This window comes from Lynx rufus, unplaced genomic scaffold (genome assembly GCF_022079265.1).
Source record: "Lynx rufus isolate CCGP_SWC_20201006 ecotype Redwood Valley unplaced genomic scaffold, mLynRuf1.p SCAF_20, whole genome shotgun sequence".
In the NCBI taxonomy this organism is placed as follows: Eukaryota; Metazoa; Chordata; class Mammalia; order Carnivora; family Felidae; genus Lynx; species Lynx rufus.
In genome coordinates this window covers 8,858,493-8,883,832 of record NW_025814835.1, presented here as the reverse complement: position 1 = coordinate 8,883,832, position 25,340 = coordinate 8,858,493, and positions in this window count along the sequence as shown.

Here is a 25,340-nt window from a genome sequence, read left to right as displayed (position 1 = left end):
AATTAAGCTGGTTTAATGAAAAAAACTGTATATATACTTACTACCTCCAGTAAATTGGGATGCAAATGATTTCAATAAAAATTTTGGCTTGACAAATTTGGAAAGATCTCAAACTTACTTTATCAACCTATTTTAGGGCACTTGAACATCTGAGGCACTTTTTTTTTTTCATTTTAGCTTTCTGTTGTACCCTAGCAATCTGGAAAAATAGGATATATGGTCTAAGTTGCACTAAGTGTAGGGTTGGAAAGTCTAACATAATGAGGGCTTAATTAAGGCAGGGGAACTCTAAGTACTGATACCAGTTACAACAGTCACAGGACTCTAGGTGAGACATGATCAGTGTTTGAGAATTGGATTCAGAAAACATTCAGGTCTAGAAATGTCCTGAATTCTGAACTGGGAGAGGGTCACGAGCACAACGAAGGAGAGTCTACATTAGGATTAGTTCACCCATTTCACAATTGCACTGTGTATAATAAGCACATATATAAATTTATAAATATATTTTATATTTACATGTAAATACATAAAGGGATACAGGAAGTAGAGGTTTTATACCAAGAATGGACAAATGATGACTCTATGTTAGAATGTTGATTTGTACTATCTATGAATATGGCCAGCACACAGATGGAAGTAGAGGGCCCAAGAGCAGAGGAGAGAGTATTTGGGGATGAGATATAGCCTATTTTATCAACTATATGCCTTCTGTAGGCATGCCACAGGTATCTTTTCAGAATGAAGAAGAGATAACAGTTTGTTTTTAATTTTAAATTCTTTTTTAAAATCGCACTATAAAGTGCTAGATTTATGTCACTATAAATAGTACATAAACTGACGCTACGTAACTTCAACTGGAGATCACAACTGCTTTCTGATCCTTATGGTCTTTTCCAAGTTTCCAAACCTGAAACAGCAGGCTTGAGATGCGCCAGGTAATTTTACCGCCATGGCTGCCATACAACCATAGGGCGATCTGACACTGGAACTTTATTTGGAAAGGGGTATCCGCACTATGATGGGTATCAGGAAATATTCTGGGTTATGTTTGTTTATCCGTTTAGATTTCCAGTATCTAACAAGTGCGTTTGCTTTTCATGAGTTTTTATAAAAAGAAAAAGGAAAATACATTGCTCTGGTCTTCTTGTTTATATGGCACCTATCATGTATCAAAAACAGTTCAAAAGATTCTTCTAAGTTCTGTTGTGTTTAGAAAAGATAGTAGGTTTTTATACAAAGGGATGATTTAAGAGGATCCCTATGCTCGGAGAATGTTCTGGGAATTGTTTAAATGTTCAGAGTTCATTACTTAACTCAGAAGCTCTTTGCCTTGATTACATGGAGATAATTACTTGTATTTATTGTCTTTCCCTACTACTGTTCTTCAAATGCATGTAATACAACAATGGGAAGTGACACACAACAGATTCTCTTGATAATGCACTTACAGTAACTGTGGCAACATATAGATCACTATGTGTGGACCAAAAATAACCGATTGCTTACAATGATCTGATCACATGATGTTGTTCAATGTCAGTATGGGAATCAAAAGGTCTGTTGGTCCTGACTTTACCTCTTAGTTGGGTGACAGCAAGGCTTTGCTCGTTAGTGGCTACTAAATAAGAACTAAATAGGCCACAGGTCATTGGGGGACAATGTGACCCAGAGCATTATTCCTAGCCCTAAAATACTTATGATTTAGACTAATGAGTAAGAAGTAGACTACTTTAGGAAGATCTAAAAAATTAAAAGAAGATGGTAAATTTTCAACAATTGATATTTCAGGCAAGGACCAGCAGAGAGTAATTTAAGTGGGGTTTGATCAAAGAGTAAGCCTTGGGCCTGTGGACTGGATCAAGCAAGGTACTCCATGCACTCGTCTTCTTACGAAGCTTTGGGCACCATTCTTACTTGTGGTTTAGGTGACACCATGGGAATGAATTCCGTATTTGTCTATTAATTCAGTAACTAATTTTAAAAGGAAGCCTACTGATCTAACTCTACACTTATCTTAGTTAAGGACGAGGTAATATATATGGCGATAATTAATGATTACATAATTAAAATGATAGTTTTCTACTTCATTTGATATGCATAAGTTTTACTGGGTAATTTCTAACCTAAAAGGATCAATTAAACATGATGGAAATTTCTGTCAAAAAATCTTGTCACAGAAAACTCATTTTGTATGGCTTAATGATGGTTTTATTACCATAAATATACAGAAGGTTGTCTGTTTATGAATAAATTATCTGCTCTCTAGTACATAATATGGGATTAAAAAGTGTGAGGACTGAGAATGTCATGAAATGTTTTTGGAAATACGGGAAATTGAGTTCATATAACGAATGTCCTTATTGGATCTACAATGATCTGCCTGGTCTGTGGTCACTGACTTGACTTGCTAAGATGTTCCAAATGAATCAAAGCGCACACGGAAAAATAATTACAAGGTCTGGAGATACCATGCATTAAATGTAAAGCTCAGTGTATAGCATTTAGAAACTCAATATATGGAATATAAAAGATAATGTGTAAACTATAGAGAAACTATAAAGCAAATAACTACCAATTTTTTCCCTGGAAGCATTACTAAAAATGGGGTTTTCTTTGGTAAATTGAATATTTATTTTACAATGATGCTTATTACCTGTGAATTATCGAAAACATAAGTTATTATGAAACTTTAAAGGGAATTTCTCATAAAACCAAAGTCAGTCAATGTAATAATTTCCTTTTCTTTTTAATTGCCTAAAAAGCTGTTATTTTTATTTTTATTTTACATAAAAGTTTAGAATTTCTAATTCCCTATTCAGATACCATACTAGATACTGGTGTGGTGTTTGTCTCTCTACTGGACTCTGAGTATACAGAATATACACACAGAGATTGCACGTGTATATATACACACATGCATGTAATAAATGTTACCTCAACTACAGATCTTGTTTGTTTGTTTGCAACATATAACAGGGCCCTTGAAAAAAACGTATCCTAGTGAAAAAAGCTACAATATCTAAAGTATTAATGGGCCTATTTAAAAACAAAACTGTTTTAGTATAAGCATTACATATCAGTGTTACTTATTACTGTCATTACTAAATGAAATGAATTCTAGAGGTACTTCTAAGGTAACTGCTTGAAACTTCTCTGCAGCAAGATATGAATCTAAAATGTAAATCAACACACTCATTTCTTCATCAACAAAGTCTTGATATACAGATAATTTGAAAAAGCTGAAGTCAACACTATATAGTCGCTTTATCTGCAGTTGCTCTATATTCTGGCACAAATTCCTTGTCTTGTTAAAGGACCAGAATCCATGTATGTAGACCATGACTTGAGTCTCAGTGTCAGAGAATCTAATTGAAAATTGCACTAATGTTTATTGAAGACTTTAGATTTCCTTGTGTGAATCTCCTGAAGGCTCTCTCTTCTCACTACTTAATTTTTTTTTTTTTTTGTATTTTAAAGAGAGAAAGTGAGACAGTACAAGTGGCTAAGGGAGGGGGGGAGGGAGAGAGAGGGAGGGAGAGGGAGAGAATCTTAAGCAGGCTTCATGCTCAACACAGAGCCTGACACAGGGCTCGATCCCACGACTCTGGGATCATGACCTGAGACAAAATTGAGAGTGGGACCCTCAATCCACTGAGCCACTCAGACACCCCTCTCTTCTCAGTACTTTTGTAAAACCTACAGATGACATCATTGAATGCTTATAGAATTCTAGCTTTAACTAGTTTCTGTTATGTTTAAATCTTCCACATTTCTTCTGAAATAAGAATAGTTTTCTCTGAAACAATTTTCTACTTGTAGACTACTGCTTAATCCCTTTTACTTAGTTATCACAAAGGCATTACTTTATCTCCATCCTCCCGTAGTAGACGGTATCTTTGGCTGCCTCATCAGATGAAGTCCGTTTTTAAGTAGGTTGCCATCCTAGAAAATCCGTTCGTTTTTTGTCCCTGCTCTACTCCTTCCCAATTTTAATTAGCACTGTTTGGTTTGATTAGTGTCTGCAGCTGTTGCTGAGAAGAAAGTTGCTCTGTCCCATTGCACTTTATCTTCCTATTGTAACGGGCAGACGTTTGTTGGTAATTAGATTATTGTTTACATCAAAACCTGCAACTGAGCAGTCATTGTCAACCTTCAGAAACATCAGTATGAATTCGCACGGTACCTGCCATCTGTTCCTTTCATGGGGTCATAACAGATCATTTCTGAAATTTAACTGCTTTTCTATCCTTTCACTGAATAGTGTATAAGAATATCCAATAATCACCATCAAGCAATATACACATTTTCTCCATTGATATAGCTACCTAGTTAAACACTAAAATGCTTGAAGCCTGTGAACAATGTCAGCCTCATAAAATACAAAGCAGAAAGGATGTCCCCATGAGGAAACATGAGGGCTTCTCCCATACGGAGCTCTGTCGACACTCACCAAGAGACCACTGAAACCTCCAGAAATTCAATCTCCACCCCAGCTCTTCTCATATTTAATTTTTTTATGCTTTATTTATTTTTGAGGGGTGGGGGGAAGCACGGAATCTGAAGTAGGCTCCAGGCTCTGAGCTGTCAGCACAGAACCCAATGGGGGGCTCAAACCCACGAACCGTGAGCCAAAGTTGGACGCTTAACAGACTGAGCTACCCAGGCTCCCCAACTCTTCTTACATGTTTATTCACCTCATGCTTTAACATAGGGGTATCTAAACAACCTATGATATATACTGACAGAGATGTATAATCTTTCCTGCATTTATTTACTGTATAAGAAACCATATTCTTGGTGTACAAACTACACTATGAATGATAAAGTACATATTTTGCTCACAGAAACTTTCTTGGTTAGGTCCAGCTGGCAAAGTAAGTTTCTTTGAAATTCGTTCTCTGACTTGACTTTCAAATTATTCCATTGTTTGTTCGATTCTTAGGACTAGTCTCTGGTGTCATGACTTTGTGTTCAGACGACAGCCCGACCCAAATGCTGCTTCCTTTGTGCACCCTTTGGCCTTGACGCCTTTTCTCCATGTTATACAGTCTTTTTTAAAATGTTTATTTATTTTGAGAGCAAGTGTGCACGCATGCTCATGCACTAGTGGGGAAGGGACAGAGAGAGAGGGAGAGAGAATCCCAAGCAGGCTCCGCACTGTCAGCACAGAGCCCCACGTGGGGCTCAGTCTCACGAACTGTGAAATCATGACCTGAGCCGAAATCAAGAGTTGAACACTTAACAGATGGCGCCACCCAGACAGCTCCCCCCCCCCCAATCTTTTACAGTCTAGGTCAACTGTCTGATGTCTATTTTTCCTATTATACCCAGTCTTGCATCTGGGAATTTTCTCTGTGACTCAAGCTGTATCAAAGCCATTTGTTTTATTGTCCCTATAATTACCTGCACATCTAATTCTCATTGCGATTTCCCTGTCCAATTGAGCTAAGATGGCATATAAATATCTTCTGATTCCATTTATGAATCACATTCAAATAAACAGCCACAGTCATTGTTTAAGAATTAACATCTATAGGGGCATCAGGCCCCACACTGACCCTCTCCCCCACTTGTGTTCTCTCTCTCTCTCTCTCTCAAAAGAAATAAAATAAACTTTAAGGAATTAACGTCTATAGCAACAAACGTCCATGTGCAATTAAGGAAGAGGCTAGTCACAACATCTTATTTAAATTTCTTATGTGTTTATTCAGTTCATGTTTTATGCAAGATGTTAAAACAGAGGTATCTAAATAATATATGGTACACATGGACAGAGTCTATAAATTCAAATCTAGAAGAAAGAAGTGTTAATTTATTTTTATCTACCTTATTATAAAGAGAATAAATGACAAGTTGGGCAGGAGTGGAGGTGTTAAAATTCTGTGAATCAGCTTGTTTAATAACTACTGTTCGGAGGCAGCTGCTTGTCAATTTATATTCTTGAAGATTCATACCATGTAAATGTTGCTTAGAATTTCACCAGGTGCACAAAACCCTCTCAAGTATAATCAATTAAAAGTGCATGAATGCCATTTAACTTATCAACATCCAGGAATCTTCCTAAAACCAGAGAAGTTACTGCTCAGTCAAGATGCTTGGTCACCTCTATTATGTGATAGAAGTACTATGTCATCATGAAATTACACCATGTTCAGTATTCAGATTTTTTAAAGTTTTATATAAAATTAAGTTTACCTTTATAAAATGGGAATAGGATTAAATACACAGAGAATCTGTATTTTCCCATTTTTGTCTTTTTGAGTTCATGATGCTTTTTTGTTGTAAAGTTTATTTATTTTGAGAGAGAGTGAGCAGGGTAGGAACAGAGAGGGAGAGGGAGAGGGAGAGGGAGAGGGGGAAAGGGAGAGGGAGGGAGGGAGAGAGGGAGAGAGAGAGAGAGAGAGAGAGAGAGAGAGAGAGAGAGAGAGAATCCTGAGCAGTCCTGAGCAGGCTCCACAGACAATGCGGAACCCGACAGGGAGCTCAATCCCACGAACGGTGAGATCATGACCTGAGCCAAAATCAAGAGTCAGAGGCTTACCTGACTGAGCCACCCAGGTGCCCTTAGTTCATTATGCTTTATAAGCTATGTGTAGGGTTTGGGGGGGGTTTGTTTTGTTTGCTTCTGTTGACATTTATCCTGCTTACTGTTCTGCTCTTCCGGGATGTGTGGTTTTGTGTCTGACATTCATTTGGAGACATTCTCAATCTTTGTGTCATAGCTTTCTTCCATTTCTTTCTTTCTTCTCTTTCTGGTATCCCCATTACTTGGATAGGATACCTTTTGTAGTGTGCTATGGTCCTTGGATAATCTGTTATGGGTTTTCGTTCTCTCTGCCTTTTGAGGAGTTTTTTGATGCAGTGTCTAGCACAGAGATCCTTTCTTCAGCTATGTCCAGTCTACAAATAAACCCAGAGGTGCTTCATTTCTGTTACTTTTTTTCTTTAAGTCTCTAGATTTTCTTGTTAGTTCTTTCTTAGGATTCACATTGCTCACCTGTTCTTGCACACTGGTTACTTTATCCTTTAGGGCCTGCTCTATATTAATCACAGTTGTTTAAAATGTTCAGTCTGATAATTCCAACATTCCTTTCATGTCTGGTTCTGAATCTTGCCCTGTCTCTTCAAGTGGTGCTTCTTGCCTTTAAGTATGTCTTTAATTTTTTCTTGGTAGCTGGACATGATGTACTGGGTATAAAAGGAACTGCTGTAGATAGGCAATTAGCGATATGATGGGCAGAGAAGATCATAATCCTGGGATTAGATCTCAGGCTTTTAGTGAGCCTGTGCTTGGACTGAGAACATCATAAGTGTTTCTCAAGGTTTTTCCTCCCCCTTTAGCTGGGACAGGATGGCTAGGGTGGGCAGGAGTTGGGTATTTTCCTTCCCAATGTCAGTTAGGCTCTGGTTAATTAGTCTGTCCCGAGAACAGGACTTTCTAGGAAGAACCAACTGCTCTCTACCTATCTCAGATGGTTCTTTTTTCCCCTCCTGCCAGGAGCCTATGGTGGTCTTCCTCCACTATTTATTGCGGGACTCTGGTCGAGGTCCTGGAGGTACGTCTCACAATATGTCAGGCCCATCTTGTGACTGGGTCTCCTTGGAGTTGTGACTCAGCTGTTTACACTGAGCCCCCAGCAAGTCATCAGTTCAGTTTGGATATTCCTACCCAGCACTGATTCCCATGGGAATTGCCACACTTCCCAGTCATTCCCTGTATTCACCTCTTGCTTCAACCTGGGGGCAGTGGTTTGACCTGTGTCCTCTTTGGTCTGGAATCTCTCAGATTCCAAAAGAGTTGATGATGTTTCAAACTGTCCTGATTTTCACTTGTTAGGATTGAATAGCAGTTTCCAAGTTCATTACATGAGGAATTGGAAACCAAAAGTCCACCATTATAATATTAATTTTTAAATTTTTATCTTTAAGATTTGGTCACTAAATTTTTATAGTGAAAACATTAACTGAAGTAACAGAAGTAAATCTTCTGATTTAGATACCTTTGTCTATCAAATGAAAATTATTTCCCATCTCTCTAGGACTATACTTTGTTTTAACAAGGCTTTCTACCATCTGGTTCCTTCATTGGCTTATTATTTCCCTTATTAGGTTTGTAGATAAAATCAAATTTGTAGAAATGGTTGCATCTCTATACACTTACTAAATATCATTTAATTGCTTTTCTTCAAGTGTGAGAATTTGTGGTATGTAAATTATATGTCAGTAAAATTGTTTAAGAAATGAAGAACCAGACAAATTTAGTTGGATATATAATCAGTGGATAGATATTTTTTTTTTCCTTTCAAATATTATGCTTCACTGGTTTGGAAAATCAGTGTTTAATTTTATATAACTTTTTTCCTAAATGTGGATATGCACTAGTCATCACTGGAATGACCAGAAATATATCTTTGAATGTCAAGGAATTGAGATTTTTACTTGACAAAATGGAAAAATTAGCATTGTTTTCAAGAGCCACAGAACAAATTTCATGCCTATTAACCCATCACTGGTTTTTTTCTGGAAAGCTTTAATATAACTAATAAACATAATTGTCTAATAAAATAAAGATATAGCACATTGTATGGTTTTAAGTAGTTTTACATCCTTTGAATTGGTATTAGAGAGGGATAAAAAATTAATCTAGTTTTAAACTGGAAATTACAATAAAACTAACACATAAGAACATGAAAAGTACTCAACCATCTTTAAGATGAGTCAACTTTGAAATTAATGTCAAGAGAAGAACCTAATATTTTGCTGATAAGCCATGATTATCCATTCAATAATTATCTTTTAAGAAAGTCACATTTTATTCAAATGATTAATTCACTGTACTACTTTCCTAATACCACAGGAGCCATGGTAATTGAAAGGACATAACAAGAGTTTTCAGTAAAAGTGAAATGTGAGTGGTGACAGGGTCTGCATTCCAGCATCAATTTAAATATAAATATGCACCCACAATATTGATCTGCTTTGTAGAACCACAAAGGCGGAAATTTCCTGCTTAGGTACTAAAAGCAACTTTAATGATGATGGTGAATGTACTGTAAGATTTAACGCTAATCAAACCCCAAATCCCCTTTTATCTATTACACTGAATCCCAACAAATCTCAAGCAAAATATCTAACAGGAAGAAGCAAATTAAGCCTCAGACGACCACGCAAAGCACTCTATCAATCCCATTAGTACGAAAGCTATTGAATTCATACTATAAATATCATAGTGCCTAGAGCTTTGTGACAAGCTTCAGCACCTATAATCCCATTTACGTAAATAAAGAATATTTTGTTCTATATTATGATCCAAGAAACTCGATCTAGTTCTACAGGGAATGACAATCCCCTCTACCTACAGGGATTTGCATCTATACTGAAAATTAAGTGGTATTATCAACAGCCTGGAAATGGGGTATTTTTAGCACACTCAAGAAAGAGAAGTCCTAGTGGTGATAACTGGGGTTTATCTGCTGGAGTGAATCCCCTTGACACTATAAAGAGGTAATTAATGAGACTTGAATTCCCCTTCTGAGGAGTGTTTTTGACAGAAAAACACAATCTGTAAAATTTTATTGCATTTTCATAAGTTTACGTACTTGCCAATTCCCCATAGTGACTAAATTTGGAGTCTGAAGATAGGAGACATATCCTAACTCTAAATTTCCATAAAAATATAAATTATGTTATCATTATGCTCCTATGAAGTTGTTAAAGAATTTCTACCATCTGAGTAAGTGTTGTATCCCTTGAGCTACCAGTAAAAACACCTAATTAGGGTAGGTGTGCCTGCAAGCAAAAAAAAAAAAAAAAAAGAAAAAAGGCCCCTTCAACAAGAAAGAACTGTAATTCATTCTACAATGAGAATGAGAATTAATTTCTAGATGGGTAATGTCATCCCGGTAAAGCAGTTTCAGTTTGTTGGCAGGAACCCTGGCTTCCACATTTCTGCAGGTTCATAATCTTCCATAACTGCTAGACATTGGGCAGTCACGTGTGGTTTCACAGAGGAGGGGTTAGAAGTGCAGGATGAGGGGTGCCCGGCTGGCTCAGTCAGTTGAGTGTTGGCCTTTTTGTTTCTGCTCGGGTCACGATCTCACAGTTTTTGTGAGTTCAAGCCCTGCATTGGGCTCCATGCTGACAGTGAGGAGCCTGCTTGGGATTCTCTGTCTCCCTCTCTCTCTGCCCCTCCCCAGCTCGCTCGCTCTGTCTGTCTCTCACTGAATGAATGAATGAATGAATGAATGAATACGTAAATAATAAAATAAACCTAACAAAAAGTGGTTTTAAAGTGCATGATGAACATGCCCCATGCTAAGGCAACGTCCTGAAACTGCGAGCCCACGATGCTGCGGACGTCCCATCGACCGGAGTGTAGTCACAGGGACCCACGGAGCAGCCAGGCAGTCTATAGTAACAGGTGGTGATGAACAGGAATAACAACTGGGACATTATTACTAAAGAAGAAAATGACAATGGATATTGAGAGGCAACAACAACAATTGTATGGCATTCATCTTTACTAATCCCCCCAGGGAATTTTTTTCAGTTCAGCACATTTAAAATTAATGTTAAAGTGCAATAAACACGACTATCATTTACGATTGTTCCTAATTCTGCCATATCAGAGAACCCACATTTTGTTCTTACCAGGCAATTTCAGTACCACACTCATGTAACAACCCCCAACGTCCTGCACAGAAAAGGGGGTGCCATCTCTTTCTCACAATCTCTACGAATATCTTTCTCTACCAGGCAGAATATGCTTTTCTAGATCCTTCTCTGTCCGGATGTCTTGCGAGTGTGATCTATAGTTGTGAGGGAGTGTGGTTTATTTGGGGTAAATATCAAAACCTACAATTTTCAAGTTCAAGCCTATGATTTTCTCGCCCTTTCCTCTGAAAATCAGTGTATTCTGAACAGTCTTGCCCCCTGGTTAGTATGGCAGAGAACGGGCTTCCAGATTCCTTTGAGTTGATTCCGCTATCTTTGCCTTTAGCTGAGTCATGGTGTACTTTGCGTGGCTGTGTTCAGTCTTAATGGCACAGAAGGGAAAGAATGAACAGGATTGGCCCTCGGTTCATTGTTATTCTGTAGCACCAAAAGCACATGCAACGTGTAGCTTTTCCTTTGTGGATAAGATGGCACCCACGGTCTGCGTAATGTCCACGCAGGCAGAGTAAACCGAAGTGAGCCAAGTAAACCAGAAGTGCTTGTGTAGCTCGGCGGTACTCCTACAGTGTAAGTCAGTACAAGATGGATTTTAGAAATATCTGTGTGAATTAAATTTAAGAAACCTGTACCTGGGTACAGGGAGCTGTTGGTTATAATCAAGAATTATTCTCAGTCTTCTGGATAGCCAGTTCATGATTATGAAGTGTATGTGTAATGCATATTAATTGTAAGGGTGTATTGTGTCAACTTGTACATGCAGATGGCTTACAGGTTTCTGTCAGATACTTCTTGGGAAAAACTAAATATATAAGTAAGTGCAACTTTTAGAAACACAGGTTAGTGAATATTTACAAGTAGATAAAAATATAAGTATGTAAGCACAGATGTATTTAAGATATTATATTCGTGTATAAGACTATATATTACATTTGATAACTATAGATATAAAATACGTATAAGCAGGTAAAGCATATGGCAAGAGTGCCCAAGGAGACTACGACATGTGTAAGAGTATTTGCGTGCGGATGCACACACAGGTACTAGCAGGGTCTCTGGACAGAGTTGGATTCCAGCCGCTACTCCAGGAACAAGATGTGTAAGAGTTACTAGATTAGGTCTTAGAGCCTCAGTTCACCATTTTACAAAATAAGGGGGGTTAGCTCCTTCTGGATCATTTTTAAGTATCCTTTTTTTTTTTAAAAAAAATGGTCTATGATCTTTAAGAAATAACATAACCATAGGAAAACAAAAACAAGGAAATTGGTCATTTCTGAATCAGTTTTGGATCTATTTATCCATAAAGAAAGCTATTTTAATTCAATAGGAGTACCAGCCAGGATCGTAGATGACAATCTGCTACAACTGTGTATCAAGTAAGTCTTCACTATACATACTGGACTCAGACTAAATCAATTTACCTTCGCAACACTTTCTAACTAAATAGAATTACAGCATGCCTTCAGTACCTACCTCCTCTTAAGAGGTGTCAATTCCAAAATTCTTTGACATTTTTCTTTTTTTAAGTAGGCTTCATGCCCAGTAATGAACCCAGTGCGGGGCTTGAACTCACGGCTCTGAGATCAAGACCTGAGCTGAGACGAAGAGTCAGATACTTAACTATCTGAGCCACCCAGGTGCCCTTCTTTGTCATTGTAATTAAATAAAAAAGTCATTGTGACTTTATTCTGGCAGATACGTGGAATTCCTATCAAATTTTAAAATTCCAGGGCACCTTGCTGGCTCAGTTGGAAGAGCCTACAATTCATGATCTTGGAGTCATGAGTTCAAGCCCCATGTGGGGTGTGTTATGTATTTACATAAATAAAGCATCACAAAATTCCTTCTTTTGAATTTAAATTGTACGTCCTTTTTTGGAGGATCAGCTTTGTACTTATTTTAATCTTGCATCTAATAGGCCCTTGAAAAAGATGAGCCAATAATAAGGATTTTTTCCAATGTTATTGGCACAATGTGGAATGTGGACTGTCTGAAAAATGTGTGTTCAGATGTAAAGAGTTATGAAGTAGCCTTACGCAGATGTGTGAATTCAGAGAGCATTAGATCAACTCCATGCCCTCATTTCCCATTTTAACAAGCAGTCTCTTCAAAAGCAATAACAAGAAGGTGTGGGTGTCTTCAGGTATCAACCCAGAGATGCTCTAGCCCTGATCAGGAGGATCAAAGGGAAGAAGAGGACACAAGGAGTTCAGAGAACTTACTGTAGACTGTAGGCTGAGGCTTAGGGGAGACATTTCATAGCTGGTATTAATGGCATGATAATTTACAGCACAATTAGTGGCTTCTGGGGATTCTAGCTCAAAGGCCCTTTGGAGACCATTTGTTCCTCACCATTTAAGGTTTATCAGAAAGATAAGAAAGGCACAGGTAAGTTAAGATTTAAGCATTTCATGGGATTGGGACTTTGCTTAAACTGGACTTCCAGTGCCCTTCCTCTCACTCTGAATTATCCATCTGAGGACTCCTCTAACTTTTCAAAGAGAACCGAGGACTTTCGCAAAAGGGACCTTTTTTGCAATACACATCTATTCCATAGATTAGCTTGAGTTTGATAAATAGTCACCTGGATAAAGAAAATAGCTCACCTACCAAGATAGAAACCTAAACATCACAGAACATGCTGTAAACCAATAATGGAGTTAAGTTTTAAATTGTATTTGAAAGGCACAGAAAAGCAAAACTGAGGTGTAAAATCATCCGTAATTCCACAGATTTAAAAAAAATAATATGATCTCAAAGGTGAAAGATCCTCTGAAATCTCGGGTGTCAGAGGTCACCACTGTTTACCCTTTAAATCCTCACACCCCCTACTAAACTCACAGTGCCCGCAGCACAACAGCATTTTTTAAAAGCGATTCAGTATTTCCCATGGGGATTTTTGTTTTGTTGCCCTATTTCAGCAATTGGAATTATGGGAATGAAGAATTTGGGAAAGAGAGTGAATCAAAAATTAAAAAGACAAAGCTGAGCTTTCTCATGCGCTTGTAGGAGTCATTCCTTGAAAGGAGCCTATGAAATTCAGCTTCTAGAAGAAAATTCCAGTCTTCCCAGTTTCAATCTGTACCTTCTTGCCCAGGAGTCTGACTGTGTACGTGTGTCTGTGCATACGTGTACGTGTTGAGGAGTAAACAATTAAATGGAACATAGGGAAGGTAGATTTCATTTTCACTCATGAGCTGATGCTGTTCGTACTTCCGGACATAGCTTTAAAATACAAGAGGTAAACAACTCTAAAAGTCACACTAAATTTTGTGTTAAGGTTTTCTATCTCAGTCTGATGTTTCCCTGTCAGTGATTCATTTTTACCTCCATGTAATTGTGCTAACTGCGATGTACCTGCAGCTACCAATCCCCAAATTCCTTAGAGTACAAAGGGACGCACTGGTAAAAGCTACACCAATTCTAATGAATGATGCTCTCATTCTGGGTTCAGTTAATAAATCATTGATAAGGCAACATTTTCTTGGGAAATTTATTAGAGCCCAGTCACCATGGATGCCTTTAAACGACCTTCCAAAGTTCTACCAATGGGAAAAATATTTAGTATGAATCCAAAGTAAATTGGTTTGCATAATGAACTCTTGTGTTTTTCCATGGGCAAGGTAAGAGAATTCTCTGAAAGTTGTTAAATTAGGTTTCCGCTTTGTTTCAGTGCCCCTGAAACATATAAAGCAATGAATCTCACAGGTGGAAAGTATACTAGCGACTTTGCCTTGTTTGAGATCCACCCATCTTTCGATAAAATTGTTCTGTCAAACCTAGCTGTATTATTGGCAAAGTTAATATAGATGAGAGCAAAGGCAGTGCCGAAATCGGACTTTTGCTCAGAGGTAAATACAGAGTCCCTGTGGCAGGGCTTCAGGCAGAGCAGAGACATGACCCAACATATTCTGGGAGTACATCTGAAAAAAGAGGGCGGTTGTAATACGCAGCAGTAAGGGTGCTGGTGGGGAGGTGTTGGGGCAATGCAGGAGCGAGAGCACATAGTGGCCTTGCAGAGACCGAGATACGATAGAATGATATATATATATATATATATATATATATATATATATATATAATATATAATGGAATGATAACTAAGAAGAAGTTATCGATTATAGGCAGCACCATTATTTTTCAGACATTTGTGGGTTTAATCATCAATAAGCCCAATATCACGTTTATATAGGCTGACCTTCCAGCAAAATCAAAAGTACATGCATTTTTCTGAAATACTTTATGGCTTGAAATTATTTTAAAAAAATAGCGTTTCTGTAAAGTGAACCAATCTTTCGTCACCTGATAGAGTTGATGTTGTTCTTAATATGATTGCTCATAACTTAATAGCCTGTTCTCTAGCTACCAAACTGTTTTATTTCAATACTTTGTTCTGTCCAGGTGACCAACATTCCATGACATCTTTCTGCCCATTGCAAAAATCCAACCTACACAAAACTAATATGCCACAGGGAGTAAAGTTACCGTTACACTATTTCGAGAATACCGAAAGCCTGCTTTGAAAAAGGTGTCTCTAATCTGTTTTCAATACTGGCGAGTAAATGCAGCCAGGCACATTAGAGCGCATAGTTGTATTCTTCGATATCTACAAAATACTAGATATACAAACTAATCTATACTGAAAGAAAGCAGATGAGCAGTTGCCAGGGATGGTAGGGTGGGGACGGTTGGGAGAAAAGTTCATGAGGATACATCTGGGGCTGATGAGGTATGCTCCCTCACTAAACTGAGATCACAGTTTTATAAAGTGTATAGATGACAAAACTTACTAAGTGTTATAACTTAAATACTTACAGAATTGTATATCAATTATATCTTAATAAAAATGTTAAAAATAAGTATAGCTGCATTTACAAGATTTCTATTTCCCCAAAGATAGTGGCACCTGTCTGTTTCATTGAAAGCCAACCACACTTAAAGTTCCAGAAATTTCCAAAACTATCATCATTATCCTGTTTGATATCAACTGTACTTGCTTATGGATTTTATATTAGTTTTATGAAACTTTTGGAGGATAGTAGCATGGCAAATTAGTACACATCATGGGAAACAAACCTTTTGAATAGATTTTTAAGAGCAATAAAGTAATACAATTTTAGAGTAATATGTATATTCCTTATAATACAGTTCCGAGCAGTATTAAAATCATAATAATAAAAGTTATTTTTGATAGGTCTCCTCATTCAGAAAAACCCAAATTCTACCATTGAGAAATAATCTTTGTAAAAATCAGGTGACTACCATTCCATACCTGTGTGTTCCCAGGTATAGGCGGATGTTGAAGAAAGCATTCGAGCTGATCTATATGTACTGAACCCCGGATCATCATTTTAATCTATCAGCATTTCTGATCTTCCTTGATTATTTCCCTATTCACAGACTCTTCTTGACCATGACTTAATATCCATGACAACAGAGCACTGATAGAATTTTTACTCTGAGTGAAACGTGTTCATAAAATGTGTGAATTTTCGTTGATGTATACTCGTCAGATCTGCCCTGTAATCAAGAAATTTACCAGTTTCTTTCCCTTTAAAGGAACTTTTTTGCCAATAGGCAACAGGGGTCAGATTTTCAGCTGAGAATGTTACCATGGTATCATGAAAGTTAAAATGAGATAAATGATATTAAATCAGCTGTGTAATTTAGCATAGCTCAGAAGGACCTAAAAGAGGCCCTGAAATACTTTCACTGTTTATACTGTAAATATGATTAAAGGAGTTTGACATATTTTCCTTACTAGATATTAGTTAATATCTGCAAACAGTGCACACATATATTTGATGTTCATATATTATTTCCTATCTAGGAGACTTCTAGTCATTTAGCATCCTGCTTCACACCTTGGTAAAAAATACGTATATGAAAAATTGCCTGTATCTAAAGCAAATACTTCCACAATGGATTAAAAATGTGTAAAGGAAAATTAACAAAATTTAACCAATTAAAAAAATTAAAATGCAAGACGAATTCATTAATGTTTAACACAATGCCCTGTTTAAACCAAAAATGAAACTACCCAAACATTTCTGGATAGAAACATCTCTGGCCTTTATTATATATAAACATCTCTCCCCACTTATGAAGAAGCAGTTTTGAGTTATTTCTTCATGAAACATATGAGAGGCAACATATGAAAGACAGTTTTTCATAAATATTTTGTTAATTTTGGTAAAATAAATTCAGGGTCTAAAACTTCATACAAAATATGTGTTACCATCATAAATCTCGTTTCTTTTTTACTTATAGTCAGCCAATTTACTCAATAGTTTAAAAGACTTTTTTTAAAAAATTTTTTATCCATTGATTTTTATTTAATTATTTAAGTTTTATTTATCTCGAAACAGAGGGAGCATGGGGGGGGGGGAGACGCAGAGAGAGAGGAGAGAGAGAATAATCGCAAACAGGTGCCCCACTGCCAACTATGAGGCCTGACTGGGATCCAACCCACAAACCAGGAGATTATGACCTGACCTGAAATCAAGATGCTCAACAGATTGAGCCACCCAGGTGCCCCCCCCCCATTTTTTTTTAAATTCCAATCCTAGAAGTGACCCTTGGGCCCCCCTTCCCCAACGTGTAGGAGGTGCCCTGCAGGGGGTTAAGGCCCTGAAGCACAAGGAGTTACCAGATGTTGAAACCCAAGCTGTACTCTGACGCTGACCCTTCCTTTTTATAAAAGACCCAACTAAGAATAATTGATCCCACATTCTGTAAAGGCAAAAAGGGTTAGGCTTAAGGAAAATATTCATTAGGTAAATTTCACTGACAGCTCAACTTCCGGTCATTTGAAAAATGCAGGGTTTCAATTACAATAACCGTTAGGGACTAGCTAATGCTGAGCTGTCCCTGAACACAGACCCTGTTCTGTGCTTGAAACGGGGATCTAGAATTTATTACTCAGCTCCGGTTTTCCTGGTAAACAATTTCCCTTGTAGGCCTCTTTAACTTCAGAAATGTTTAGAGAGGTAAAAATGTTATTGAAAAACATAAAACTCCTGAAGAATTCTAATGTTGTGTTCCCTGGTGGAATCATTCCAGTTGTTCAATCATGCGAAAGCTCACAGGACGCGGCAGGTGTTGTTGCTTAGTGCAAGGACATAAGCAGTGGTGACCCACGCCCTGTGGTTCTCTTGAAGCTTTCTTTCCCACAGAAAAGGGAAGAAAAACTGCATTATGTTGCACGCCAGAATGTGAAGCACCATGAAGAAAGTACTTCACTCGTTGTGGTAAGACACACGCACTCTAGTAAGACTGATGTCCCAGCAATCTGAACGAAGTGAAAGAGGGAACCACGCAAGTATCGGGGAGAAAAGGGAACTTCCCAGAAAACTTCCAGAAAACCCACCAAAAGTTAAGGCTTGGAGATCAACAAGGGCACATTAAGTTACAGGAAGTTTTATGTAAAGGAACTTTAATAGAGACTATTTTTTTTTAACAGTGTATTTTCTTTTTAAGTTTATTTATTTATTTTGAGAGACAGAGAGAGAGCAAGCAGGGAAGGGGCAGAGAGAGAGAAAGACAGAATCCCAAGCAGACTCTGTTGTCAGGTCAAAGCCCAACTCAAACTCACAAACTGCAAGACCATGACCCAAGCCAAGATCTAGAGTCTAGATGCTTAACCGACGGAGCCACCCAGGAGCCCTGAGACTAATTTCCACATCATTTCCCCAAATACAAATTGATAAATGCTGTCCTTTTTATCACTGTGTGTAAATTCAGGAGCCCTTAAATACACCACACTGGTACCTTTGGACATTCTGTATGTAAAATGTAGCTATTATATTTTTACGTATTTGTTATCTCTCAAGAAATTGCTGCAAACAAAACTGAGTGGCTTAAAATAGCATTTCAGCTTCTTACAAGGTGGCTCAGGGAAATGGAAGCCATCAGACTTCTCAGGGGACTAGTACCAAAATGAGACAGCACATCAAGGGTGCCATACTCTACATCTCCAAGCGAACAGTGAGGATGACGATGAACCAATGAGCAGGAAACAGACAACACTCATCACGCTGATCGTATAGCAATAGAATGAATCGTTAGAAGTCACTTTTGGAGGAAATTGCCCGCAGACCCCCATGCACTTGGACCCCACCACTTTAACAAATCAAATTGTTTTACAAAACTAGAATTTACCATTAAAATGTAAATATATTCACTTGCATAGTCTTTAAATGCTCATATATTTATTCGCAATAATTCTAAAACTATTTAATATTTATTGACTGTTACATTTAATACAAAGTTGATAATTAAGAAAAATGAAACCTGGGGCACCTGGGTGGCTGAGGCAGTTAAGCATCTGACTTCGGCTCAGGTCATGATCTCACGGTCAGTGAGTTCGAGCTCCGCGTCGGGCTCTGTGCTGACAGCTCAGAGCCTGGAGCCTGCTTCAAGATTCTGTGTCTCCCCCTCTCTCTGTCCCTCCCATGCTCATGCTCTGTCTCTCTCTGTCTCTCAATAATAAATAATCATTAAAAAAATTTAAGAAAAATGAAACCTGCACAGCAAAAGAAACAAAATAAAAAGGCAACCTACAGAAAGGGAGAAAAATTTTGTAAACCATATATCAGTTAAGGGGTCAACATCTAAAATACATCAAGAACGCCTAAAACTAACTCAATAAATAGCAAACAGAAACATTCCAACTAAAAAATAAGCAGAGGAACTAGATTTTTCCAAAAAGACACCCAAATGGCCAACTGGTCCATGAAAAGTTGCTCCACATCACCGATCATTATGAAAATGCAGATCAAGACCATGAGATATCACCTCACACCTGTTAGAACTATCATGAAGAAGAGCTAACAAGTGATGGTGATGACAAAAGGGAACCCTTCTCTGTTGGTAGGAATGTAAATTGGTCCAACCACTGTGAAAAGCACATAGAAGTTCCTCAAAATTTTTTTAAAAAATAGATCTCCCTCATGATTCAGCAATTCCACTTCTGGGTGGACACCCACAGGATACTGAAGTGATATCTACACTCCCATGTTTGTTGCAGAATTATTCACAATAGCTGAGACACATAAAGTACCTAAGTGCCCATCAACAGATGAGTGGATAAAGATGTGATTTTATATTTACACACACAGGCACACAACACACACAATGGAATATTATTTAACATGAGAAGGACATCCTACCATCCGTGACAAAATGGATGGAATTTGAGCTGAGGTAAGTCAGACAGACAAAGACAGATACTGTCTGTTATCACGCACGTGATGGAATCTAAAACAGCCAAATTCACAAAAACAGAGTAAATGGCCATTACCAGGAGACGGGGGTGGTGACAGGACAGATGTTGTTTAAGGGGCCAAGCTTGCAATTAGAAGTGATTAAGGGGGCGCCTGGGTGGCTCAGTCGGTTAAGCGGCCGACTTCGGCTCAGGTCATGATCTCGCGGTCCGTGAGTTCGAGCCCCGCGTCGGGCTCTGGGCTGATGGCTCGGAGCCTGGGGCCTGTTTCAGATTCTGTGTCTCCCTCTCTCTCTGACCCTCCCCCGTTCATGCCCTGTCTCTCTCTGTCTCAAAAATAAATAAACATTAAAAAAAATTGTTTTTAGAAGTGATTAAGTCCTGGAAATCAGATGCACACGATGGGGAGTGGTGTAATCATCAAGCTCGCGAAGAGGCCAGAACTTTAACCACTAAAAAGAAATGATAATTATGTCATGTTATGGAGGTGCCAGTCATTGCTACAGTTGGCATCGTATTACAATATATAGACATATGAAATTAACGTGTTGTACATATTCAATTTGCACAATGTGATACATCAAACATTTCAATGAAGGACACATAACTGTTTATAAATGTAGAATCTAGGTAAACAAATACAACTTAAAATTAGTTGATATGCAGATGTATCTTTGGCCACTGGATGTGTACACAGGTACTCTTTTAGCAAAACTGACTTGAATTACCTAAGTTTGTGATATTTCACTTAGGATGTCAGGTCCATAACAATTAGAAATAGTACATACACATTGAAACAAACAAACAAAAAAAAAAACTAACAGCTCTGACACTTCCCAGGTAATTTATATTTAAATACTTTAAGCATTCATCCCCTTTCTTACAGTATTTATGTAATAGAATTTCACTTGAAGAGTATAATATAATCTCAACAAGTTGCTTAAAGATATTACTCTAAGCTCTTATTCTACTATCAAGGCATATAATTGATGTTGCACCTTTTCAATTTTGTAAGCACCTATGTATCTACATTTTTCATTTGCAATGCCTTTGCAATTTTTGAATTTTTAAGTTTCCATGCTCTTGTAGTCCTTCCCAGATATTACTGCATATTTGGTTTCAGATACAGATTATCCAAATTTTAGCATATGCACCCTTAGAAGTGACCAGGATATAGATCTACATCATCTTTTGTTGAAAGTCACATAAAGTTGTGATCATCTACTTTAGAGCACTGGACACAAAGGTGAAGTCTGGGACGTTGAAAAATGACACAGCAATGTGTGACTTTGGAGACAAATTATTGATACGTATGTTAACCAATCTCCCTTGGGTTTTATGGGAATTTATCACCAAAGATCAGGAGAAACTCTAGTCCAGTATGCAGGGCACAGATTAATTGATAAATACATTTTTCAAAGGCAATGGATAAAAAAAAAAGTCAGAAAGCAAGGAGTTCTATCTGCCAGAAGGATTTTGAATAAATTGCCTTTATTTTCTGTTCAGGGAAACAGAAAATGAGGATCAAATATTACTTCTCCTGACTTCTAAGGCCTCTGCTTTTCTTGAAATGTTTTTTTTAATTTTCCAGCAGAATTTGGAGATTCCCATCCTTCCGTTCGAGTCCTAAATAGGAGTGATAGAAATGCACCCTTCTTTCTGTGCGTGATCTAATCACAGCTTTCTGCTCTCAGAATAACTTGCCTCTCTTTTTTATCTCAAGATTGTCAGTGATGTCATGCAATTACTTTTGCTTTTTTGGTAGAGTGAAAAAGAGCACGTTATAAAGACTGAAAAACATCTCATGTCTGTGTTCCCATTTTTTTTGTAACTATAAATGAATTTTGTCTTAGCAATGTAAGATAGCTTGAAAACATTCCACAAGCTCTTTGACACACCTTTGGTAAAGAGTGGAGTCCACTTTTTCTCTCCTTGAATATGAGCCAGGCTTTGTGCCTGGAGCAAAGAGAAAGCACTGGACGATATTGTGTATGGCTTGTAAGGCTAGGCCAGATAAGGTGATACAGGTTCCACCTAACGTGCTGTCTCTTGAGACATGTCCCGAGTCACTATGTAAGATATCTTGCCTCTGAAGCCACCTTGGAGGGATCATGAGACCACGCCAAACAATGACAGTTGCCCAGGCAGCCAAGCTTCCAGCTGTTTGAGGTGTCCCGGAAAGCAACTTCCAGGCAACAAACCCATGAGTGAGTTTCCATAACCTTAGTCTTCATGCCTTTCAAGAGGCCTCCGAAATCATGGAGCAGAGAGAATTCACGCTTTTTTTTTTTCCTCTCCTTGAATTTCTAATCAATGGAATCTGAGCAAAATAAATATTTGTTTTATGGCACGCATTTTGGAGTAATTTGTTTTGTATCCATTGGAACACAATGGACTAGCTCGAGTCATTGCTCTGCTTTAGTGACAATTAATCCACCAGGACGTGCTCACAAATCTTATTTTGGTAATCATTCCATGATATATACGTGGATCAAGTCAATCACACTGTTCACCTTAAACTTGCACAATGCTATATGTCAATTATATCTCAAGAAAGTTTGAAAATTCAAAAATAAAAATAAACCCATTGTTTCTGGATGAAGGAATGGTGGTCACATGACAAGGGACATCGTCTCCTGTGTAGCCCGTTACTCCTGCAATCACGGTGGATATATCTTTATCGTTTGTGCATATATAACGTTGCTTGACATCTCAGGAGAACTTGCAGTTTCCTTTTTAAATCTAGTGCTTACTAACACATGACTTTTCGAACTTGGTGCCCAAGTATATTCGCTAGCTCATTAGAATTAATACTAAAAATGGACAATTTTCATTGCTTAAGCAGTGTTTCCTTACAGTATGAAAAGCCATCCCAATTTTTGGAAATCATTTATGACAGGTTTTTTTTATATTGAGAAGCATTAAAATGTTATGGCAGTATAAAATAAAATGTTTGCAACTTGTACCATTTTTGAAGAAGTACTAACTTTGTTAATATTCTCTGAGTAAAAATATCTTGGCTGTAAACAACAGATGCTTTGATTCCTATGTGCAGACTCAAACCACAGGTAGGAACCGTTATTTGGGTTGAATTCTTAGCATCATTGATGAGAAATGTAAAGGATATTTTTCATATTTTATTAGACAATATTCTTTCTTAAACTGACTTCAAAGAAGTGATCTCTTCCACTAATTTCAAATAGATAGTTATAAAAATGTCTGAAAATTCATGTTGTCAGTCATGCTCATTACTAGGTAGCTCATCAAAAATAGCAACAGATATCAAAATGGATGAATTGGCATTATATCTGCTCTTTCTTCTGTGTGTTTGCTTCTATAATGTGATGGCCAGTCCCCCCCCCCCCCCCCGCCGCTCAACCTCACAATGAGTATGGAAAGCAGAGGGGTGAGTCCCAAGAGAAAGGCTTTCCAGAGAAAGCTTTCGATGCTGATGAAGCAGATGATTAGTGTCCCAGAAATTAAGGGTTTGACTATTGCTAACGAAGTTATTATGCATAAAAGAAACTTAAAGTAGCCTACACACAGGAAAAATTTTGTCTGTTTGATAACCTTTTCCTAATTAAGCATTTTACCTCAGAAGTTGTCTTTACATCGTTTGCTTCTAAAATTCTATTGAAATACAAAGATTATCATTCTTCTGAGATCATTTTTCTTTGCTTCAACATTGTACAGCTAATATAGTTTCTTCAGTTCCCCCCAAAGGTTGCCTTTGAAATGTACTGCCTCTCAAACATTCTCAATCTTTTTTTCTCCAAATTTCTGCATGTTGAATCTTGTGGAAGAAATTGAGTTCCAGTATTTGAAGAGAAATACATGATAAATGAATGTGTTAGCCATTTATGAAAATTGAGTTTAATTCTGTTCCTACATATTGTCCAAATGTATTTTTTCAGGTTATCTTTTTTGCTTTGTGCATACAGCCCCTCAGTATAAGTTTCACTCAACACATTCTAACTATGGCACCATTTAATGCTGTCGAAAAAAACCAGTAAAAGTAGGGCAAATTTGGTCCGAGTCCAGGCCTGTGCACTGATGGCTGGGCACCCACACACAGCCCTAGCTGGCAGTACAACTTCCCAGTTCCTATGTGACATCTTAGGATCTGGCAGAGTGCTACAGAAATGGATTTTGAGGACAGCTTACTGGTTTCTCTCACCAACAGCTGGGTGCCCAAGGAACGTAGACAAGCTTGCTGATGATTTCTCCCTAAATACCTATTCTAGAGATCATAGGCACGGAATAGAATCTCTCCACAGGTTCATCTGAAAATCTTCAATCAAGCAGCATACACATTCTAATTAGACAAAATGTATCTATAATATGTGTATATTTTAGGATGAATCCTTTCAGGATTTGCAGACTGTGATTTTTCTTTCAACGAACCCAATCACCATACTATTACCCTGATAAAAACTTTTATCAAGAGTACTCAGTAGTCACATTGGGAAAGCTTAATACAAATCGGCAAATAAATAAGTAAGCAAATATATAATGACCAAGCAAACAAATGACCAGATGAACGCAGGAATGGATGCTGCATTTACAGAAGCCCCAGTATGTGAAACATTTAGTCAGAGAATCAAGTCCTAGCTCTCATAATTCCTAGGATGCTGTTTGGACAAGTTAATCTCACTTACTCTTATGGTCTCCTCACAAGAAAAAAAAAAACCCAAATCTATATGTCTGTTATGGATGTTACACGGACACATCTATGGTAAAGGAACCACACTGAATCTCCACCACGAATGACCTATATGCACTTTGTTCCACACTAGATGCTACCAATAAGACTAAGATCGTGAGCAATACCACAATATTGGGGGTTCCAGACTGGTGTACATCCCCCAAAATTGGGAAACCACCGTCTTACTGTTAGCCTATTAATGCATAAGCCAGGAAATCATTTTTGGTTTCCTAAGGAAGAACTGCCAGGAATAACTGGGCTTCGATCTTTCCCAAATTGAGCATCAGCTACACAAATCTACAGAAGTAATCCTTGACTGTGAGAAGCTGCATTCTTCCAACTGTCATTAAGATGGAGAACACTGCTAAAGTCTGACGTCCCAGGCATGCCTACTTCTCCCCAAGAGGCAGGCTTCTCACTGGTGGTGTTCTATCTGTGTACCATAAAGTCCTACCAGATAAGTGAAAACCACAATGGAGCATTTGCGTCACTCTGAAAATTCAGCAAATTTATGTTCTGTTAGTGCACAATCTTCTTTTTGTAAGCCATAAAATCTAGATACAACTTGCGTGCTTCATACTATGCCATCTGTACCAACTTACTACATTGTATATGGCTTATAATAAAATGAGAAAGTACCACAATATTTTTACATTTCCTTTTGTGTTCATATTGCATCTATAAAACTAAGACTGTGTGTGCCTTTTTAAAATTATCTATGAACCTAAGCCTTGCTGA